The 20,970-nt window shown below is 45.8% G+C and overlaps 1 protein-coding gene across 2 annotated transcripts in view; it reads right to left on the reverse strand.

Annotated features, from left to right (window-relative positions):
- The window catches only part of lrrc7 (leucine rich repeat containing 7), a 1,013,254-nt gene that overhangs the window by 806,010 nt on the left and 186,274 nt on the right, over nucleotides 1-20,970 (reverse strand). The window lies entirely within an intron of this gene.

Here is a 20,970-nt window from a genome sequence, read left to right on the forward strand (position 1 = left end):
GATAAGTGGGAAGACAAGTCGTGAGGATGACACACAGAGTCCACAGAGGAATATAGATAGGTTAGGTGAATGGGCAAAAACATGCCAGATAGAATATAATGTAGGAAAATGTGAAGTTATGCTCTTTGGTCGGAAGAATAAAGAAGCTGAATATTATTTAAATGGAGAAAGACTACAGAAAGCTGCAGCAAAGAGGCATTTGGGAGGTCTCGTGCATAAATCACAGAAAGCTAGTATGTAAGTTCCGCAGGTAATAAGGAAGACAAATGGAATGTTGGAGAATACAAATAGGGAAGTCCTAACTAGATACACCATACCTGGAATACTGTGAGCAGTTTAGTCCCCTTATCTAAGGAAATATATACTGGCATTTGAGGCAGTCCAGAGAAGGTGCACTAGGTTCATCCTGGGTATGGAAGGATTTTCTTATGAGGAGAGGTTGAGTAGGTTGGACCTGTAGTCATTGGAGATTAGAAGAATGATAGGCGATCTTATTGAAACATATGGGATTCTCAGGAAGTTTGATAGGGTAGGTACTGAGAGGTTGTTTCCCCTTGTGGTAGATGCTAGGACCAGAGAACATAATCTCAGAGCATGGGGTCACACATTTATGACAGAGATGAGGAGGAATTTCTTCCCTAAAAGTGTAGTTAATCCGGAATTCTTTACCACAGACGGCTGTAGAGGTTGGGTTATTAAGCATGTTCAAGGCTGATATATAGTCATATTTTTTCAGTAGGGGAATTAAGGGGATACCTAAGGCAGGAAAGTAGAGTTGAGAATGATCATATCAGATCAGTCATGATCTCATTGAATGGCAGAGCAGACTCAATGGGCCAAATGGACTACTTCTGCTCTTATGTCTTATGGGTGCCTTTGTCAATAGAAGGGGCTTCTGCTCTCTAAACGTCCAGACTGTGTGTAACCACGAGTGAGATATTGCAGGTTTGTGTCAGGTATCTAAGAAGTTGCCATGATGTCTATATCACTCTTTCAGATGCCAAGGCTGTTTTCTGCACTAGCACGCTTAGATGTCTGACTACTGGGGTACAAAGGCTATCTGCTGAAAAGGTGGCTGATGGTGCAATCTCACAAAGGCACCCAAGTACTCAGTCAAAGAGAGCTACAACCACAGTCATGCTTCCACAAGGGCAACAACTGAGAGCACAATAGACCTGCTCAGGATGAGGTTTCGCTTCCAGGACCGCACATGGGATCAATGCAATGTCTTTTGGAGCATATCTCCATTATTGTAGTCTGCTGTGTCCTACACAATCTGGCTCTCTCAAGGAGGGACCCATTGGAAATGAAGAAAGCGATGTTGTTCCAGAGGGCACAGTGGGCATTTCCAGAGCTGATTCTGAGGAGATGCCTGAACAGCCCCAGAGTGAAGAGCAAGAGCCCGATATAAGAATTCTGACATGAGGTTTGTTTGAACCTCGCTGCTCACCAGAAAGGAACACAATGCCAACAGACTCGTTCGATGTCTCATCCATCTCTCACATTGGCAGTGACATGTTGAGGTCATGAGCATACAGGTCTGAACCGCAATCCCTTAAACCCCTAACTGAGTTCCTGGAGCTGCCTTTGTGTGAAAGTCACCACTCTCTCTATGGAGGAAGCTGTGTGTTCAGAGCTCTGGGCCAACACAGCCCCACATGAACTCCCCCAACACAGAGTACATGACATGCAGATCCCTAGGAATCTTTGCTAGGTCTTCATGTGCATCCTGCTGGATATCCAGCATCTGCCACCCAATAAATAACTCCAGAGGCTGATCCTCTGCCTTGGGTTCAGCATCGTCCTAGTCTCCAGCAATCCTCCGACTCCCTGTGCCCTAGGGATCTCTCTGCCTCCGCCATCTCTTTAGGTGAGTGTGATGTGCCTCTCCCAATAATGTACTGCCATCTGCTCCGAAGCATATATGCCCATCAATGTGCTTGTATCTGTGCTGGTGCATGGTGCAGAGAGGGTGTGACACAGGTACACCTCTCTGCAGGTCATCCTGGGGTCAAGGAAGGGCCTTCTGGATCTTTCTGGTGTCCAGGGAATGTTCCATCAGAGGAAGGAAGAAAAAAAGCATTATGAACTCAAGAGTGCATGCAGTCTGGTTGATTCTCAGAATGGACATTGGCTGGGCAAAGGCCTCTGAATCAACAAGCAATGGGATTAGTGAATTTCACATGTCAGTCTTACAACCACTGCCCTACATCTCTCATGCCCTGCCCCAATCTCTTCCCCATCCACTGGACTCTTACCCTCCTCTGAGAATTGTATTTCTCTGTGACTCGTCGACCTGGCTCCATTTTCAAATGCCATCTCGAGTGCTTGCGCCTGCGTCAGACTTAAAACAGATTTGGGACAGTATCGTCCATCTGTTCTCGCTCCTGCACATTGTGACTACTCTTCTCCTGTAAAGGCACAAGTGCTTTCATTAATCGCCCCCTCTACTTGCCAGAACATAACCAGCAACCCCCACCCCCCACCTCAATCCCACCTTAAAATAAGCAGGTTCAGGTACCCATCACATCCAGATCTCATCCTTACACACATGCCTGCCATCTGGTTTAATCACACGCAGTGTTTCAAGCACAGCAATATGAGCCAATCTACACTCGATATTTCACATCCCTAAGCACCAACAAGTGCACCCACTCAAAACATACCTCTTCACAGTTCCAACTGGATTCAGTACTCACCCTGGCAGAGTACAGAAGTTCACTGAAGCTCACTGTGTACCTGGATCCAGGTCCTGCGCACTGCACCATATCCACTGACCTAACCTGTCACCTCCATCCAGGCCTTCTTTGTTAAGTGTGGTGGCCAACTCTTTTCATCTCATGGCAGCAAGATGTCGCACAGGCACAGACTGCCGCCCTAGAACTCGCAGGCACTCATCAGAAAAGTAGGGGGCAGGCTGACTCTGGACATTTCCACCCCGCCTGGCATGGGTTCCAGATGTGGATGACATATTGCACAGCACAAGAACTGAGGAAAGTAGTCAGACCCCAGGAAATTCAAAGCAGCTCCCGAAGGCTGTTGAACAATGATCGTTAACCTTCAGGGAGCTCCATTTAAATCCCCCGCCCGCATGCTCATTTGTCCTGGTGCCTGCTGTCTTCCCACCCCCGCTGGTAGCGCTGAGCTTGTCTCCGAGTGTTTCAGGCTGGCCACATGTTATTTGATTAGCCAGTGTGAAATTTCTGTCGGGAACTGATAATGGGCAGGAGCGGATTTCACATCTGCTTCCGATGCTGCCAATCATGCTCGCAGGCCAATTCTAAAATACAGGCCAAGGCAACATTAAGGACCATTTAGGAATTTTAAATTCCAAGGCAGATCACAAGGAATGCTAAAATTTTACAAATCTCTGGTACGTTTTCAGCTGGAATTTTATGTACAATTCCGGGGAATATATTTTGAGAGGGGATCTGCCACTGTGTTACCATGGGTGAGGGATTTCAGTAATGTGACAAGATTGGACAAGCTGGGATTGCTGTTTTTAGAGCTGAAAAGGTCAAAGGAAGACTCTAGATATATTCAAAATTGTGTGGGGTTTTGATAGAAGCAAGTAGGAAGAAATCCCAGACAACCAAATCTGTGGTATGTGTCTGTAACTTCAGCAATTTTGGCTTAGAGTTATTAAACTGGAGTCTGTACTGTAGACATTGTAAGGTATCAGGAAGTGGGAGAATTAGCTGGACATCGTGGTTGGCATCTAGATGGCTCACCAACTGGTTCCTGGGGAGACAGGATTGTCATGTTGCTCTCTTTTAGTGGCAATAAATATGGTGATTAATAAGGTCACCTTTCTTAATCTTAATTATGAATATGCTTTCAGAGTCGCCAGGTATCTCTCGATACCGCCACAAGGTTCAACCGAATACTGAACAAAGAACCAATACACCAGTTGGTTAGTTCAAATTCAATGCTACTTTATTTACACACAGTATAATTTACTCATGCACAATAACACTACAGGCTAAACTATGTCTATCACTAACACCTATACTTAACTTTGGGTGCCCACTTAAGTCAGAGGAACAGTGGCCATTGTTCGGATCTGAGGCTGTTGGGTTCGAAGAAGTAGCAGGAGTATAGCTATGGTCGTCCGTCTGGTAGCGAGCATTGAACTTAAACTTGCTTGTCTCGGAATAAAGTAAATGAGTTGGTGGCACAAATCATCGTAAATGACTATGATTTAGTGGCCATTACTGAAACATGGTTAAAGGATGGTCACGACTGGGAGTTAAATATCCGAGGGTATCAAACTATTCGGAAGGACAGAGTGGATGGTAAGGGAGGTGGTGTTGCTCTGTTATTTAAGGATGACATCCGGGCAATAGTAAGGAATGACATCGGTGCTATGGAGGATAAGGTTGAATCCATTTGGGTGGAAATCAGGAATAGTAAGGCGAAAAAGTCACTGATAGGAGTAGTCTATCGGCCACCAAATAGTAACGATATGGTGGGGCAGGCAATAAACAAAGAAATAACAAAGAAATAACTGATGCATGTAGAAATGGTACAGCAGTTATCATGGGGGATTTTAATCTACATGTCGATTGGTTTAACCAGGTCGGTCAAGGCAACCGTGAGGAGGAGTTTATAGAATGTATCCGCGATAGTTTCCTAGAACAGTATGTAATGGAACCTACGAGGGAACAAGCGGTCCTAGATCTTGTCCTGTGTAATGAGACAGGATTGATTCATGATCTCATAGTTAGGGATCCTCTCGGAAGGAGCGATCACAATATGGTGGAATTTAAAATACAGATGGAGGGTGAGAAAGTAAAATCAAATACTAGTGTTTTGTGTTTAAACAAAGGAGATTACAAGGGGATGAGAGAAGAACTAGCTAAGGTAGACTGGGAGCTAAGACTTTATGGTGGAACAGTTGAGGAACAGTGGAGAACCTTCCAAGCGATTTTTCACAGTGCTCAGCAAAGGTTTATACCAACAAAAAGGAAGGACGGAAGAAAGAGGGAAAATCGACCGTGGATATCTAAGGAAATAAGGGAGAGTATCAAATTGAAGGAAAAAGCATATAAAGTGGCAAAGATTGCTGGGAGATTAGAGGACTGGGAAATCTTTAGGGGGCAACAGAAAGCTACTAAAAAAGCTATAAAGAAGAATAAGATAGAGTATGAGAGTAAACTTGCTCAGAATATAAAAACAGACAGTAAAAGTTTTTACAAATATATAAGACAAAAAAGAGTGGCTAAGGTAAATATTGGTCCTTTAGAGGATGAGAAGGGAGTTTTAATAATGGGAAATGAGGAAATGGCTGAGGAACTGAACAGGTTTTTTGGGTCGGTCTTCACAGTGGAAGACACAAATAACATGCCAGCGACTGATAGAAATGAGGCTATGACAGGTGAGGACCTTGAAAGGATTGTTATCACTAAGGAGGGAGTGATGGGCAAGCTAATGGGGCTAAAAGTAGACAAGTCTCCTGGCCCTGATGGAATGCATCCCAGAGTGCTAAAAGAGATGGCTAGGGAAATTGCAGATGCACTAGTGATAATTTACCGAAATTCACTAGACTCTGGGGTGGTCCCGGTGGATTGGAAATTAGCAAACGTGACGCCACTGTTTAAAAAAGGAGGTAGGCAGAAAGCAGGAAATTATAGGCCAGTGAGTTTAACTTCGGTAATAGGGAAGATGCTGGAATCTATCATCAAGGAAGAAATTGCGAGGCATCTGGATAGAAATTGTCCCATTGGGCAGACGCAGCATGGGTTCGTTAAAGGCAGGTCATGCCTAACTAATTTAGTGGAATTTTTTGAGGACATTACCAGTGCAGTAGATAACGGGGAGCCGATGGATGTGGTATATCTGGATTTCCAGAAAGCCTTTGACAAGGTGCCACACAAAAGGTTGCTGCATAAGATAAAGATGCATGGCATTAAGGGTAAAGTAGTAGCATGGATAGAGGATTGGTTAATTAATAGAAAGCAAAGAGTTGGGATAAATGGGTGTTTCTCTGGTTGGCAATCAGTAGCTAGTGGTGTCCCTCAGGGATCCGTGTTGGGCCCACAATTGTTCACAATTTACATTGATGATTTGGAGTTGGGGACCAAGGGCAATGTGTCCAAGTTTGCAGATGACACTAAGATGAGTGGTGAAGCTAAAAGTGCAGAGGATACTGGAAGTCTGCAGAGGGATTTGGATAGGTTAAGTGAATGGGCTCGGGTCTGGCAGATGGGATACAATGTTGACAAATGTGAGGTTACCCATTTTGGTAGGAATAACAGCAAACGGGATTATTATTTAAACGATAAAATATTAAAGCATGCCGCTGTTCAGAGAGACTTGGGTGTGCTAGTGCATGAGTCACAGAAGGTTGGTTTACAAGTGCAACAGGTGATTAAGAAGGCAAATGGAATTTTGTCCTTCATTGCTAGAGGGATGGAGTTTAAGACTAGGGAGGTTATGTTGCAATTGTATAAGGTGTTAGTGCGGCCACACCTGGAGTATTGTGTTCAGTTTTGGTCTCCTTACTTGAGAAAGGACGTACTGGCACTGGAGGGTGTGCAGAGGAGATTCACTAGGTTAATCCCAGAGCTGAAGGGGTTGGATTATGAGGAGAGGTTGAGTAGACTGGGACTGTACTCGTTGGAATTTAGAAGGATGAGGGGGGATCTTATAGAAACATTTAAAATTATGAAGGGAATAGATAGGATAGATGCGGGCAGGTTGTTTCCACTGGCGGGTGACAGCAGAACTAGGGGGCATAGCCTCAAAATAAGGGGAAGTAGATTTAGGACTTAGTTTAGGAGGAACTTCTTCACCCAAAGGGTTGTGAATCTATGGAATTCCTTGCCCAGTGAAGCAGTTGAGGCTCCTTTATTACATGTTTTTAAGGTAAAGATAAATAGTTTTTTGAAGAATAAAGGGATTAAGGGTTATGGTGTTCGGGCCGGAAAGTGGAGCTGAGTCCACAAAAGATCAGCCATGATCTAATTAAATGGCGGAGCAGGCTCGAGGGGCCAGATGGCCTACTCCTGCTCCTAGTTCTTATGTTCTTATGTTTATGTTCTTATGTCTCTGGTGATGCAGGTGGAAGGGTCTCTCCAGTTGAGAGTCGAATCCAAGAGGCTGAACATATGGCGGGGATTCCTTCTTATACTTGGGGGGCTTCGCACACTTTTAGGCAGGCCTTAACCTTGGCCCCAATTAATTGGGCCGCTTCTCGATCACTGCCATCGATCTGAGCCAATAAATGGGTGGGTGCCTTGATGGCTGGGCGTGTCCTAAGTGGCCGTTGGCCTTGCTTTGTTTGTTTATTCTTGCTGGGGTAGTGGCGCCGGAATGTCTGGAATGGTATCGGCTACCTGAGCACAAGTCTTTTGTTCATCGGAGATGGGCCATCAATGTGGAAATCAGCCAAGCGTTTCGGTTCTGTGTGCAGTCTGTCTTTTAAATACACATTCAGGCTCTGTGCCTGTTTGTTACTTTGCATTTTCCATTTTTCCCTGTATGTTCTGCAAGTGTCCATTTTATATGCTGGAAGTGGCCATCCCAGATGGCTACAGTCCCCAGAGGCGAGATTGAGGAGGCTGGGCCTGTATTCTCTAGAGTTTAGAAGAATGAAAGGTGATCGTATTAAAACATACAAAACTCTTACATTACTCGAGAGTAAATGCAAAAATGGTGTTTCCTGTCTGGGGGATCTAGAACCAGGGGACACAGTCTCAGGATAAGGCACAGGCTATTTAGGATTTAGATGAGAAGGAATTTCTTCACTCGGAGGATGGTGAAACTTTGGAATTCTCTGCCTCAGACAGGAATCGCTAAGATTTTTAGAATTAAGGACACCAAGGGATTATGGGGATGGTGCCGGAAAATGACATTAGGTAACAATCAACCATGATCTAGTTGAATGGCAGAGCAAAGAACAAAGAAAATTACAGCACAGGAACAGGCCCTTCGGACCTCCCTGCCTGCGCCGATCCCGATCCTTTATCTAAACCTGTTGCCTATTTTCCAAGGTCTACTTCCCTCTGTTCCCGCCCATTCATATACCTGTCTAGATGCTTCTTAAATGATGCTATCGTGCCCGCCTCTACCACCTCCGCTGGTAAAGCGTTCCAGGCACCCACCACCCTCTGCGTAAAAAACTTTCCACGCACATCTCCCTTAAACTTTCCCCCTCTCACCTTGAAATCGTGACCCCTTGTAACTGACACCCCCACTCTTGGGAAAAGCTTGTTGCTGTCCACCCTGTCCATACCTCTCATAATTTTGTAGACCTCAATCAGGTCCCCCCTCAACCTCCGTCTTTCCAACGAAAACAATCCTAATCTACTCAACCTTTCTTCATAGCTAGCACCCTCCATACCAGGCAACATCCTGGTGAACCTCCTCTGCACCCTCTCCAAGGCATCCACATCCTTCTGGTAATGTGGCGACCAGAACTGCACGCAGTATTCCAAATGTGGCCGAACCAAAGTCCTATACAACTGTAACATGACCTGTCAACTCTTGTACTCAATACCCCGTCCGATGAAGGCAAGCATGCTGTATGCCTTCTTGACCACTCTATCAACCTGCGTTGCCACCTTCAGGGTACAATGGACCTGAACTCCCAGATCTCTCTGCACATCAAGTTTCCCCAAGACCCTTCCATTGACCATATAGTCCGCTCTTGAATTTGATCTTCCAAAATACATCACCTCGCATTTGCCTGGATTGAACTCCATCTGCCATTTCTCTGCCCAACTCTCCAACCTATCTATATTTTGTTGTATTCTCTGACAGTCCTCCTCGCTATCTGCAACTCCACCAATCTTAGTATCATCTGCAAACTTGCTAATCAGACCACCTATACCTTCCTCCAGGTCATTTATGTAGATCACAAACAACAGTGGTCCGAGCACGGATCCCTGTGGAACACCACTAGTCACCCTTCTCCATTTTGAGACACTCCCTTCCACCGCTGCTCTCTGTCTCCTGTTGCCCAGCCAGTTCTTTATCCATCTAGCTAGTACACCCTGAACCCCATACGACTTCACTTTTTCCATCAACCTGCCATGGGAAACCTTATCAAACGCCTTAGTAAAGTCCATGTATACGACATCTACAGCCCTTCCCTCATCAATTAACTTTGTCACTTCCTCAAAGAATTCTATTAAGTTTGTAAGACATGACCTTCCCTGCACAAAACCATGCTGCCTATCACTGATAAGTCTATTTTCTTCCAGATGTGAACAGATCCTATCCCTCAGTATCTTCTCCAACAGTTTGCCTACCACTGACGTCAAGCTCACAGGTCTATAATTCCCTGGATTATCCCTGCTACCCTTCTTAAACAAAGGGACAACATTAGCAATTCTCAAGTCCTCCGGGACCTCACCCGTGCTCAAGGATGCTGCAAAGATATCTGTTAAGGCCCCAGCTATTTCGACCCTCGCTTCCCTCAGTAACCTGGGATAGATCCCATCCGGTCCTGGGGACTTGTCCACCTTAATGTCTTTTAGAATACCCAAAACTTCCCCCTTCCGTATGACAACTTGACCGAGAGTATTTAAACATCCATCCCTAGCCTCAACTCCGTCTTGTCCCTCTCATTTGTGAATACCGATGCAAAGTACTCATTAAGAATCTCACCCATTTCCTCTGAGTCCACGCATAAATTTCCTCTTTTGTCTTTAAGTGGGCCAATCCTTTCTCTAGTTACCCTCTTGCTCCTTACATACGAATAAAATGCTTTGGGATTTTCCTTAACCCTGTTAGCCAAAGATATTTCATGACCCCTTTTAGCCCTCTTTATTGCGCGTTTGAGATTCGTCCTACTTTCCCGATATTCCTCCAAAGCTTCATCAGTTTTGAGCTGCCTCGATCCTATGTATGCTTCCTTTTTCATCTTAGCTAGTCTCACAATTTCACCCGTCATCCATGGTTCCCTAATCTTGCCATTTCTATCTTTCATTTTCACAGGAACATGTCTGTCCTGCACTCTAATCAACCTTTCCTTAAAAGACTTCCACATTTCAAATGTGGATTTACCCTTAAACAGCTGCTCCCAATCCACATTCCCTAGCTCCTGCCGAATTTTGTTATACTTGGCCTTTCCCCAATTTAGCACTCTTCCTTTCAGACCCCTCTTGTCCTTGTCCATGAGTATTCTAAAACTTAAGGAATTGTGATCGCTATTCCCAAAGTAATCACCGACTGAAACATCAACCACCTGGCCGGGATCATTCCCCAATACCAGGTCCAGTATGGCCCCTTCCCGAGTTGGACTATTTACATACTGCTCTAAAAAACTCTCCTGGATACTCCTTACAAACTCTGCTCCATCTACGCCTCCAACACTACACGAATCCCATTCAATGTTGGGGAAGTTAAAATCTCCCATCACAACCACCCTATTGCTCCTACATTTTTCTATAATCTGTCTGCATATTTGTACCTCTACTTCATGCTCGCTTTTGGGTGGCCTGTAGTAAAGTCCCGACAATGTTACTGCACCCTTCCTATTTCTCAGCTCCACCCATATTGCCTCAGTGCTCGAATCCTCCATCATGCCCTCCTTAATCACAGCTGTGATATCATCTCTGACAGGGTAATGCAACTCCTCCACCCCTTCTACCTCCCTCTCTATCCCTCTTGAAGCATCTATACCCTGGGATATTCAGTTGCCAGTCCTGCCCTTCCCTCAACCAAGTCTCAGTAATACCAATAGCATCATATTCCCAGGTACTGATCCAAGCCCTAAGTTCATCTGCCTGAACTGCTACACTTCTCGCATTAAAACAAATGCACCTCAGACCACCTTTGTGTTCATCATCTCTTCCCTGTCTACTCTTCCCCTTAGTCACATTGAGTTTATTGTCTCGTACCTTACTGGCTTTAGTTGCTGCTTCTTTACTGACCTCTAACTTCCTAATCTGGTTCCCATCCCCCTGCCACATTAGTTTAAAACCTCCCCAACAGTGTTAGCAAAAGCACCCCCTAGGACATTGGTTCCAGTCCTGCCCAGGTGTAGACCATCCGGTTTGTAATGGTCCCACCACCCCCAGAACCAGTTCCAATGTCCCAAAAATCTGAACCCCTCCCTCCTGCACCATCTCTCAAGCCACGTATTCATTCTGACTATTCTTGAATTTCTACTCTGACTGTCCCGTAGCACTGGTAGCAATCCTGAGATTACTACCTTTGAGGTCCTACTTTTTAACTTATCTCCTAACTCCCTAAATTCTGATTGTAGGACCTCATCCCTTTTTTTTACCTATATCGTTGGTGCCTATATGCACCACGACAACTGACTGTTCACCCTCCCCCTTCAGTATGTCCTGCAGCCGATCGGAGACATCCCTGACCCGAGCACCCGGGAGGCAACATACCATTCGGGAGTCTCGTTTTCGACCACAGAAACGCCTGTCTACTGCCCTTACAATTGAATCCCCTATGACTATAGCCCTGCCAGTCTTTTTACCGCCCTTCTGTGCAGCAGAGCTAGCCACGGTGCCATGAGCCTGGCTACTACTGCCTTCCCCTGGTGAGCCATCTCCCCCAACAGTATCCAAAACGGTATACCTGTTTTGGAGGGAGATGACCGCAGGGGACACCTGCACTGCCTTCCTGCTCTTTCTCTGCCTTTTGGTCACCCATTCCCTGTCTCCGTCACCAATCCTAATCTAGCTCAAGATACGGAATGACCTATTCCTACTCCTATTTCCTATGTTCCTATGTTGTGGTAAACCCTTCAAAGTGGGGGTTGTGGAAAGTGATAGTGGACAGTAAAGTCAGGGGATAGATATTTGGCAGGATTCTCCGTCGGCTGATGCCGGAATCAGGAAATGTGATTGGGCGGAGAATCGGTTTTGATGGCAAAATTGTGGTGGGCACTGAGTTCACGCCAAATCGGAATTCTCCGGTGCCTCAACAGCAGTGTCAATGCGTTCCAGAACACACGTCCAGTAAATGCCGTTTTCGTATCATTAGCGGGCCTGACCAGGTATTCTCCGGGGGCTCCAAGATTCTCTGCTTCTAAAAATCATGAAACAGGAACTTTGGCTGCTGAGGGAGAGAGGTTACGGAAAGTGTCCCATAGTTTGCTGACAGTTGTGCTGCTGGCTGGAGAGAGCTTCTGCCAGGGCCGGGGGTAGTGGCAGGGGGTGGCTTGGTGGTCGGCTGTGGGGTTGTGCTGGATGGGCAAAGAACACCATTACCATGGCCTGCAAGGCAGCCAAATGCCTGCACTCGCCGCTGACTGCCCATTGTGAACCTAGGGCTACAGTTTGTATGGTTGTCACCCCAGGGCACCCCGCTTAGGTGCCCACTGGCCCCTGCTGACCCATCAGCGGGCTGGGCGTGCTCCAGCGCAACTGGTGCCATCTTGTTGGCGAGGATTAGTGCGTGTGGGGAGTGTAATGTATAAGTGCGGCTGCAGTTGCCAGCCTCCCGAGTGCCAATCACTGACCCGGTGAATTTCTCATTGGAATCAATTGTGTTCCATGTGGCGCAGATGCTAGCCCCTCCACGGTCCCTGACTTGGTCGAGGTGCAGCGCCAGTTTTGCTGTCGTGGAAGTCCACGAATCCTGCTGCAGCATCAACACAGTCTGAGGAATGGAGAATCCTGCCCATTGTTCTCTGCAGCTGCAACCAGGAATTTCAAACATTGTGTTGCCTGCCTGGTGCCATGATTAAAGACATCTCCTTGCAGTTGGAGGCAAACTTGAATGGGGAGGGACATGATCTTGACCCACAAAGGAGCCGACAACATAGATAGAACCATGCATTATGCTATACTGAGAGTGTTTGAGGAGCTAGGATCCAAATTAAAATGCAGAAGCTCTGGGGTCCAGCAGATTAGAGAATTTGATACACGGCTCAATGAATGATATGGAAAGAAGGGGTTATGATTCAAAGGGGAATTGGCAGCAATCCTGCGGAAAGAGGGAGTTGTTTCCTCCCTGGCAATGGACTCCACTTAAATTGGGCTGAGATGAGTGTCCTGCTGATTTGTATAACTCAGACTGTGGATAGAGCTTTAAACTGAAAGTGGAAGAAGAGGTGAGGTGGAAGGAGAGTTAAAAACCTAAAAGATAAGGTAAAAGAGTAGCGTAGCAATTTTGGTACAGGCAAACAGTGTGGGACGGGGAAAAAACAGAAACATTAACGTCAGATAAGATCTATATAAAGAACACCTGACAAGGTGAAAATAGATAAGTCCCCGGGGCCGGATGGGATTTATCCTAGGATTCTCTGGGAAGCCAGGGAAGAGATTGCTGAGCCTTTGGCTTTGATTTTTAGGTCATCATTGGCTACAGGAATAGTGCCAGAGGACTGGAGGATAGCAAATGTGGTCCCTTTGTTCAAGAAGGGGAGTAGAGATAACCCCGGTAACTATAGGCCGGTGAGCCTAACGTCTGTGGTGGGTAAAGTCTTGGAGAGGATTATAAAAGATACGATTTATAATCATCTAGATAGGAATAATATGATTAGGGATAGTCAGCATGGTTTTGTGAAGGGTAGGTCATGCCTCACAAACCTTATCGAGTTCTTTGAGAAGGTGACTGAACAGGTAGACGAGGGTAGAGCAGTTGATGTGGTGTATATGGATTTCAGTAAAGCGTTTGATAAGGTTCCCCACGGTCGGCTATTGCAGAAAATACGGAGGCTGGGGATTGAGGGTGATTTAGAGATGTGGATCAGAAATTGGCTAGTTGAAAGAAGACAGAGAGTGGTAGTTGATGGGAAATGTTCAGAATGGAGTTCAGTTACGAGTGGCGTACCACAAGGATCTGTTCTGGGGCCGTTGCTGTTTGTCATTTTTATAAATGACCTAGAGGAGGGCGCAGAAGGATGGGTGAGTAAATTTGCAGACGACACTAAAGTCGGTGGAGTTGTAGACAGTGCGGAAGGATGTTGCAGGTTACAGAGGGACATAGATAAGCTGCAGAGCTGGGCTGAGAGGTGGCAAATGGAGTTTAATGTGGAGAAGTGTGAGGTGATTCACTTTGGAAAGAATAACAGGAATGCGGAATATTTGGCTAATGGTAAAATTCTTGGTAGTGTGGATGAGCAGAGGGATCTCGGTGTCCATGTACATAGATCCCTGAAAGTTGCCACCCAGGTTGATAGGGTTGTGAAGAAGGCCTATGGTGTGTTGGCCTTTATTGGTAGAGGGATTGAGTTCCGGAGCCATGAGGTCATGATGCAGCTGTACCAAACTCTGGTACGGCCGCATTTGGAGTATTGCGTACAGTTCTGGTCGCCTCATTATAGGAAGGACGTGGAAGCTTTGGAACGGGTGCAGAGGAGATTTACCAGGATGTTGCCTGGTATGGAGGGAAAATCTTATGAGGAAAGGCTGATGGACTTGAGGTTGTTTTCGTTAGAGAGAAGAAGGTTAAGAGGTGACTTAATAGAGGCATACAAAATGATCAGAGGGTTAGATAGGGTGGACAGCGAGAGCCTTCTCCCGCGGATGGAGGTGGCTAGCACGAGGGGACATAGCCTTAAATTGAGGGGTAATAGATATAGGACAGAGGTCAGAGGTGGGTTTTTTACGCAAAGAGTGGTGAGGCCGTGGAATGCCCTACCTGCAACAGTAGTGAACTCGCCAACATTGAGGGCATTTAAAAATTTATTGGATAAGCATATGGATGATAAGGGCATAGTGTAGGTTAGATGGCCTTTAGTTTTTTTTTCCATGTCGGTGCAACATCGAGGGCCGAAGGGCCTGTACTGCGCTGTATCGTTCTATGTTCTATGTTCTATGAACAGTAGTGAAAAAAAATAAAATTGATGCTCCTTATCTGAATGTGTTAAGCATTTGCAATAAGATGTATGAACTAACGGCATTTGAGTCATTAATGGTCAATTACAGAGACATGGTTGAAAGGTGACTAAGGTTGGGAAATAAATATTCCAAAGTGCACAACACCATGAGCACAATGGCTAGCACTGTTGCCTCACAGCGCCAGGGACCCGGGTTTGATTCCGACCTCAGGCAACTGTCTCTGTGGGGTTTGCATATTCTTCCCATGTCTGCATGGGATTCCTCCTGGTGCTCCTCCCACAGTCCAAAGATGTTCAGGTTAGATCGATTGGATATGCTAAATTGACCCTAGGTGGGCTTACAGGGAAAATGTGGGGAAATGGGCCTGAGTAGGGTGCTCTTTCAGAGGGTCAGTGCAGACCTGATGGGCCAAATGGCCTCCTTCTGCACTGTAGGGATTTTATGAATCAAAATGATAGGCAGAATGGAAGGGCAGATGAATAGCCCGGATAGTAAAAGATGATATAAGGACAGTAGTGAGAAAGGGCCTTGGCTCAGAAGATCAGGAAGTAGAATCAGAATGGGTGGAGATTTGGAATAACAAGGTTCAGAAAACACAGTAGTTTATATGCCCCTTAACTCTAGTTATACCATTGGAAAGAGCATTGAGCAAAAAAATAATTGGAGCTTGTTTAAAAAAAAGCAATATAATAATTGTGGGGGACTTTAATGTTCATTTATAGCAGCATGGTAGCACAAGTGGATAGCACTGTGGCTTCACAGCACCAGGGTCCCAGGTTTGATTCCCCGCTGGGTCACTGTCTGTGCGGAGTCTGCACGTTCTTCCCGTGTCTGCGTGGGTTTCCTTTGGGTGCTCCGGTTTCCTCCCACAGTCCAAAGACGTGCAGGTTAGGTGGATTGGCCATGTTAAATTGCCCTTAAAAAGGTTAGGAGGGGTTATTGGGTTACGGGGATAGGGTGGACGTGAGGGCTTAAGTGGGTCGGTGCAGACTCGGTGGGCCGAATGGCCTCCTTCTGCACTGTATGTTCTATGTATAGACTGGACAAATCAAATTGACAAGGGACGTGTGGAAGTGGGGTGCAGATTATTTTATTACAGTTCTTTGAAAAATAGGTTGTGGAACCAAGTCAGGATAAAGCTATTTTGGATCTAGAATTGTGCAATGAGGCAGGTTTAATTGGTAATCTCACAGTAAAAGGGAAAAAGTGATTGCAATACAATTGAATTCCTCTCCAAGATTGAGAGTGACTTATTCCAGTCACAAGTAAAAATCTTAAACAAAGCATATGGATGGGGGAAGAGCTGGCTTAGGTTGATTGAGTAAATAGACTAAAAGATAAGGTGGTAAATAAGCAGTGGGAAACATCTAAATAAATTATTCAAAATGTTCAACAAAAATACATTCCATTAAAAATCAAATACTCGGTGAGAAAAATCCTCCTGTGGCTTACCGGGGAACTTAAGGATGATATTAGATTAAAGAAAAGACGTATTTTTTGCAAAAAAATTGTAGTAAGCTGGAGGATTGCGGAGAGTTTTAGAAACCAGCGAAGAGTGACCAACATTTTGATATGAAGACAAAAAAAAACATGACAGTAAGCTAGTTGTAAGGTCCCTTGCTGTTTATTCCCTTATTTCCTCTTTCTCGTATTTGCCGTTCTTATTTTGATGTATAGTTGATTAATGGACATGTCTCTTTAAGACAAGCAGCCTATATCTTTAATTCAAGCCGAATAATCCAGTAGTTACAGGAGATATCACTTTGCTAACCTGTGCTGGTTAGAACAGGAGACCCTGACTTGTCGGCACCAGGGGGAGAAATGGGTTGGGACTCGGTTTGATTGTCTGGCAGCCAATGAATTGGCCCAAAGAGCCATACACTGCTTTGTAACAGGTGATGATTAGATTATATCCCTTTTCAGAATGCTTCTCAGAGTCCCACGGTTTTTCAGTTTTGATTTTGGCAGCCCAGGGGGAAAAATCTGCAAACTCTCCCCAGAAAATCTGCCGTAAGTGCTATCTCTATTTCCAGAAAAACAGCGGCAGAACAACTATACCTCTCACCAGAAAGCCCACTATGAGTGCTATATTCCTGAAACTACAGAGGCCTGAATACAAACCATGAATCAAATGCAAAGATTGAAGAGAAGTAAGGTGCCTCTCCAGAAAAGCTGTGAGCACTGCATTTCTAAACTACAGAGAACCTGAATGAATGGATAATTCTACAGAGAAGATCATTACAGGCTGAAAACAGAGGCTTTAACCTGCAAGTTTAATATTAAGAAAGGTGTTCTAAAACCATCATCTGAAACAAAGACTCTTTTTCCTTTCATTAATTATTTTTACCCCTTTCCATCCCTCTGTGTTTGTCCTGTATGTGTGTGTGTGTGTGTGTATGTTTATATATGGGGGGGGGGGGGCAAGTTAAAATGGGAATCAGCTATTAGTTAATAGTTAACCAGTTGTATTTGCTGCATGTTTCATTATAGTTCTCATTATCAATAAACAGTAATTGTGTTTACATTTACAAACCTAGTGACTGATTATTGGGCAGCCAAGGAAGAAAGACTTTGGGTATTTTTGTAAGAATTATTGGTTAACTAACATGTGTTGTGACGTTGGAACCAATGAAGCTACTTGTCCAGGGTGTCATGACATAGTCAGGAATATACAAATAGATTACAAGAAATTTTATAAGTTTATAAAATAGAGTAGCTAAAGTAAATATTGGTCTCTTAGAGACAGAGACAGGAGGAATTATTATGGGGAAGGATAAATGGAAGAAACAGATATTTGGGGTGGATTCTTCACAAATGTAAAAATAATTGCCGTTGGAGCTATTTTCCAAGTATCAACATTGCACTTTTTGTCAGGGCCATGATCTTCTTGGATATGGCCTGCTAACTGGCCGTTTCCAGGTCCATCATTTAATTAAGGACATTAGGAGGGTTCCTTATTGCAGGCTCAAAATGAGACTGCAGCCTCAGAAGGACAACGGCCCCACCAGCAGAGTGGGCCGTCATCTGAAGATGTTTCTACTTTTTTTTTTAAGTTGTGGCCACAGCAGTCATTCCACCCCTATGGAGTAGAGAACCCTCCACAGGATGGCCTGTGAAAGCAGCCATGACCCACTGATCTCTGCACTTCCTGTGCCGGGGAAACTAAAATAGGGCTCGTGGATCCTGGCGGGATCCCCATTCTATCGCAAAGGGGCCCTTCATAGTTAGACTGCTGAACTGTTGCATTTATTTCAAAATTTCCTATTGTTCCGACCTTCAAGCACATCTCTGCAGGACTGGGAGATTCATGCTTTTGTGTCCGACTTTACAATCGAGAACACAAATTACTTGCCAGATATAGAGGGTAACTAAATGGCTAATAAAAGTTAAGAAGTATTGGACAAACTAAGTGAGTAGAATCCAGCATATCCCCAGGATCTGATGGTTTATTTCCTCGGGTTGTAAAAGTGATAGCTGCAGATACATGGGTGCACAGGCCACCATGTTCTAAATTTCCCTATATCTTAAAATGGCTCTGGTGGATTGGAAGTTAACAAAAGTAAGAAATCAATTCAAGAAAGGCGGGAGAGAGAAAACAGGGAACTGCAGGCTAGTTAGCCTGAGAGTCATCAAGAAAATGTTGGAACCTTTATTAAGGAAGTCTGAACAATGAACTCAGTAAAATCATAGTATGATCAGGCAGATTTAAAACATTTTTATTAATTCATGGGATGGGGGTAGCAATGGCTAGGTCACCATTTACTGTCCATCCCTAATTGGTGGTGATAAGCTGACTTCTTGAACTGCTGCAGTCCATATGTTGGAAGAAAACCCACAAAACTGTTAGAGAGGGAGTACCAGGATTTTGACCCAGTGACAACAAGAGAATAGCGATATAGTCCCAAGTCAGCATAGTGTGTGACTTGAGGGAAACATACAGGTGGTGGTGTTCCAATTTGTGAGTTGTTGCAGTGCATCCTGTAGATTGTACACACTACTTGTGTATCGAAGTGTTGAAGGTGCTCGATGGGATACCAATCAAGCGGGCTCTATGTACTGGATGGCGACATGTTTTTTGACTGTTGTTAGAGCTGCACTTGTCCAGGCAAGTGGAGCGTGTGTCTTATAGATAGTGGGCAGCATTTGAGGACACAAGTTGCACTCCACAGAATTCCCTGCCTGTGACCTGCTCTTGTAGCCACAGTATTTATATGGCTAGTCCAGTTCAGTTCCTGATCAATTGTAACTCCCAGGATGTTGATAGTGCTGGATTCAGTGATGGTAATACCAGTGATTGAAAAGGGGATATCACTAGATTCTCTCTTGTTGGAGATGGTCAGTGCCTGACACTTCTGTTGCTCAAATATTACTTGCTACTTATCAACCCAAGCCTGGATCTTGTCCAGGTCTTACTGCATATGAACACAGCATGTTTCAAAGTCTGAGAAGTTGCAAATGATGCTGAATATTTTGCAATCATCCACAAACATCATGGATGCAATTCTACCACCATGTTGCACCTGGCGCCGATCTGGGCACCCCTGGTGCATCATGGGAGAGGTCCAAATCAGGCTTTGAACCAGGCATGAAACTTTGTGATAGTCACCCGACCCGCAGCACCCAGTGCGATCTGGATCACACCCATCATATTTGAATAAGTCTTTAGGCTCATTTAAATATGCGCGTCTTAGTTGAAGCCAAATTCCCCCAGCGCCCAGGAGTCACCGGCGGCACCAGCAAGGCCTCGTCACCAATTAGTACTGATCCACAAATGAAGACCAGGCTTGATGGCCATTCCGAGGGTCTCAGAGGTCATTGGAGCTACTTGGGTGGTCAGGGACAGGACAGGGTAATACCCTGGAACACCCCCTGCCACCCTAGCAGTGCCAACCAGGCACCGTGGCAGTACAAACCAGGCACCGCCAGGGGCACTGTCTTGGTGCCAGACTGGCAGTGTCACAGTGCCCAGGTTGTCACTGCCAAGGGTCGGGCCGCACAGCCTAGGCTGAACATAGCCCCGTTTTGTACAGTTGGGAGCTCCGCTCGCCAAAACTCCCCAGCTCCGCTTCCGAAACTCCCCAGTGTAGCAAAAATTCAGGACTCCATTTCTCCAAGGCCCGCAAAATGATCCCCGACCAACCCCCTGCCCAGACACACTACAGAAAGTGCCCCCCCCCCAACACCCATGCTGGGCAACACCAGCCCAATCATGCGCGCAAATAAAATTACCAGTGTGGAACTTTGGCAGTGCCAACCTGCCACCCTGACAGTGCCCATGACAGATGGCAGTGTCAGGCTTGCACCCAGGTGGCACTGCCAAGGTGACAGGCTAGCAGTGCAAAGATGCCAGACTGGCACTACAAGGCTGCCGGGGTGGCACCAGCAGTGCTAGGGCACCACCCTGCCCAAAGGGCATGCAACTGGGTGCCTCCGATCCCCACAAATACGGTTCCGTCTGTGATGTTCTTTGTTTGTTTAACTTATTATTAAGGTTGTAGTGTTGCTACAAAGAACATGCAGACTTTGTCCTCAATCAATGTCAATTTATTTATACTACGCCATAAATTGTAAATTCTTAAGTATGCCGAAAAAGCTAAGTATTTGTTCAAATAACTACAATACTGAAACTACTGAAAAACACAACTGTCTCCAACCCTCTACACAAACTCACTTCAAGGTCACGTGGACCACCTTGTGGGTTGTGAGATCTGCTCTTGCTCCATCTGTAATTACGCACTATACTACATGATCATTCACATATACAAAGATGATATACTATGGGCGCGATTATCCACTCCCCACGCCGGGTGGGAGAATCGCGGGACGGCCGGGCGACTCATGACACGCCGCCCTGGCACCCCCCGCGATTCTCCCACCCCCCGCTCGGAGGATCGCAGCTCGCCCTTTTTTACAGCGACCAGCGATTCTCCGGCCCAGATGGGCCGAGCGGCCTGACGTTCCCGACCTGTTCACGCCGGTGGCAACCACACCTGGTCTCGTTTGTGGCTTGTGGGGGGCGAAGAGGGGAGTGAGCACCATGGCCGTGCTCAGGAGGGGACTGGCCCGCGATCGGTGCCCACCGATCGTCGGGCCGGCGTCTCCAAGAGACGCACTCTTTCCCCTCCGCCACCACGCAAGATCAAGCCGCCACATCTTGCGGGGCAGCGGAGGGGAAGACGGCAACCGCGCATGCGCGGGTTAGAGCCGGCCAACC

Source organism: Scyliorhinus canicula, chromosome 4 (genome assembly GCF_902713615.1).
Source record: "Scyliorhinus canicula chromosome 4, sScyCan1.1, whole genome shotgun sequence".
Taxonomy (NCBI): domain Eukaryota; kingdom Metazoa; phylum Chordata; class Chondrichthyes; order Carcharhiniformes; family Scyliorhinidae; genus Scyliorhinus; species Scyliorhinus canicula.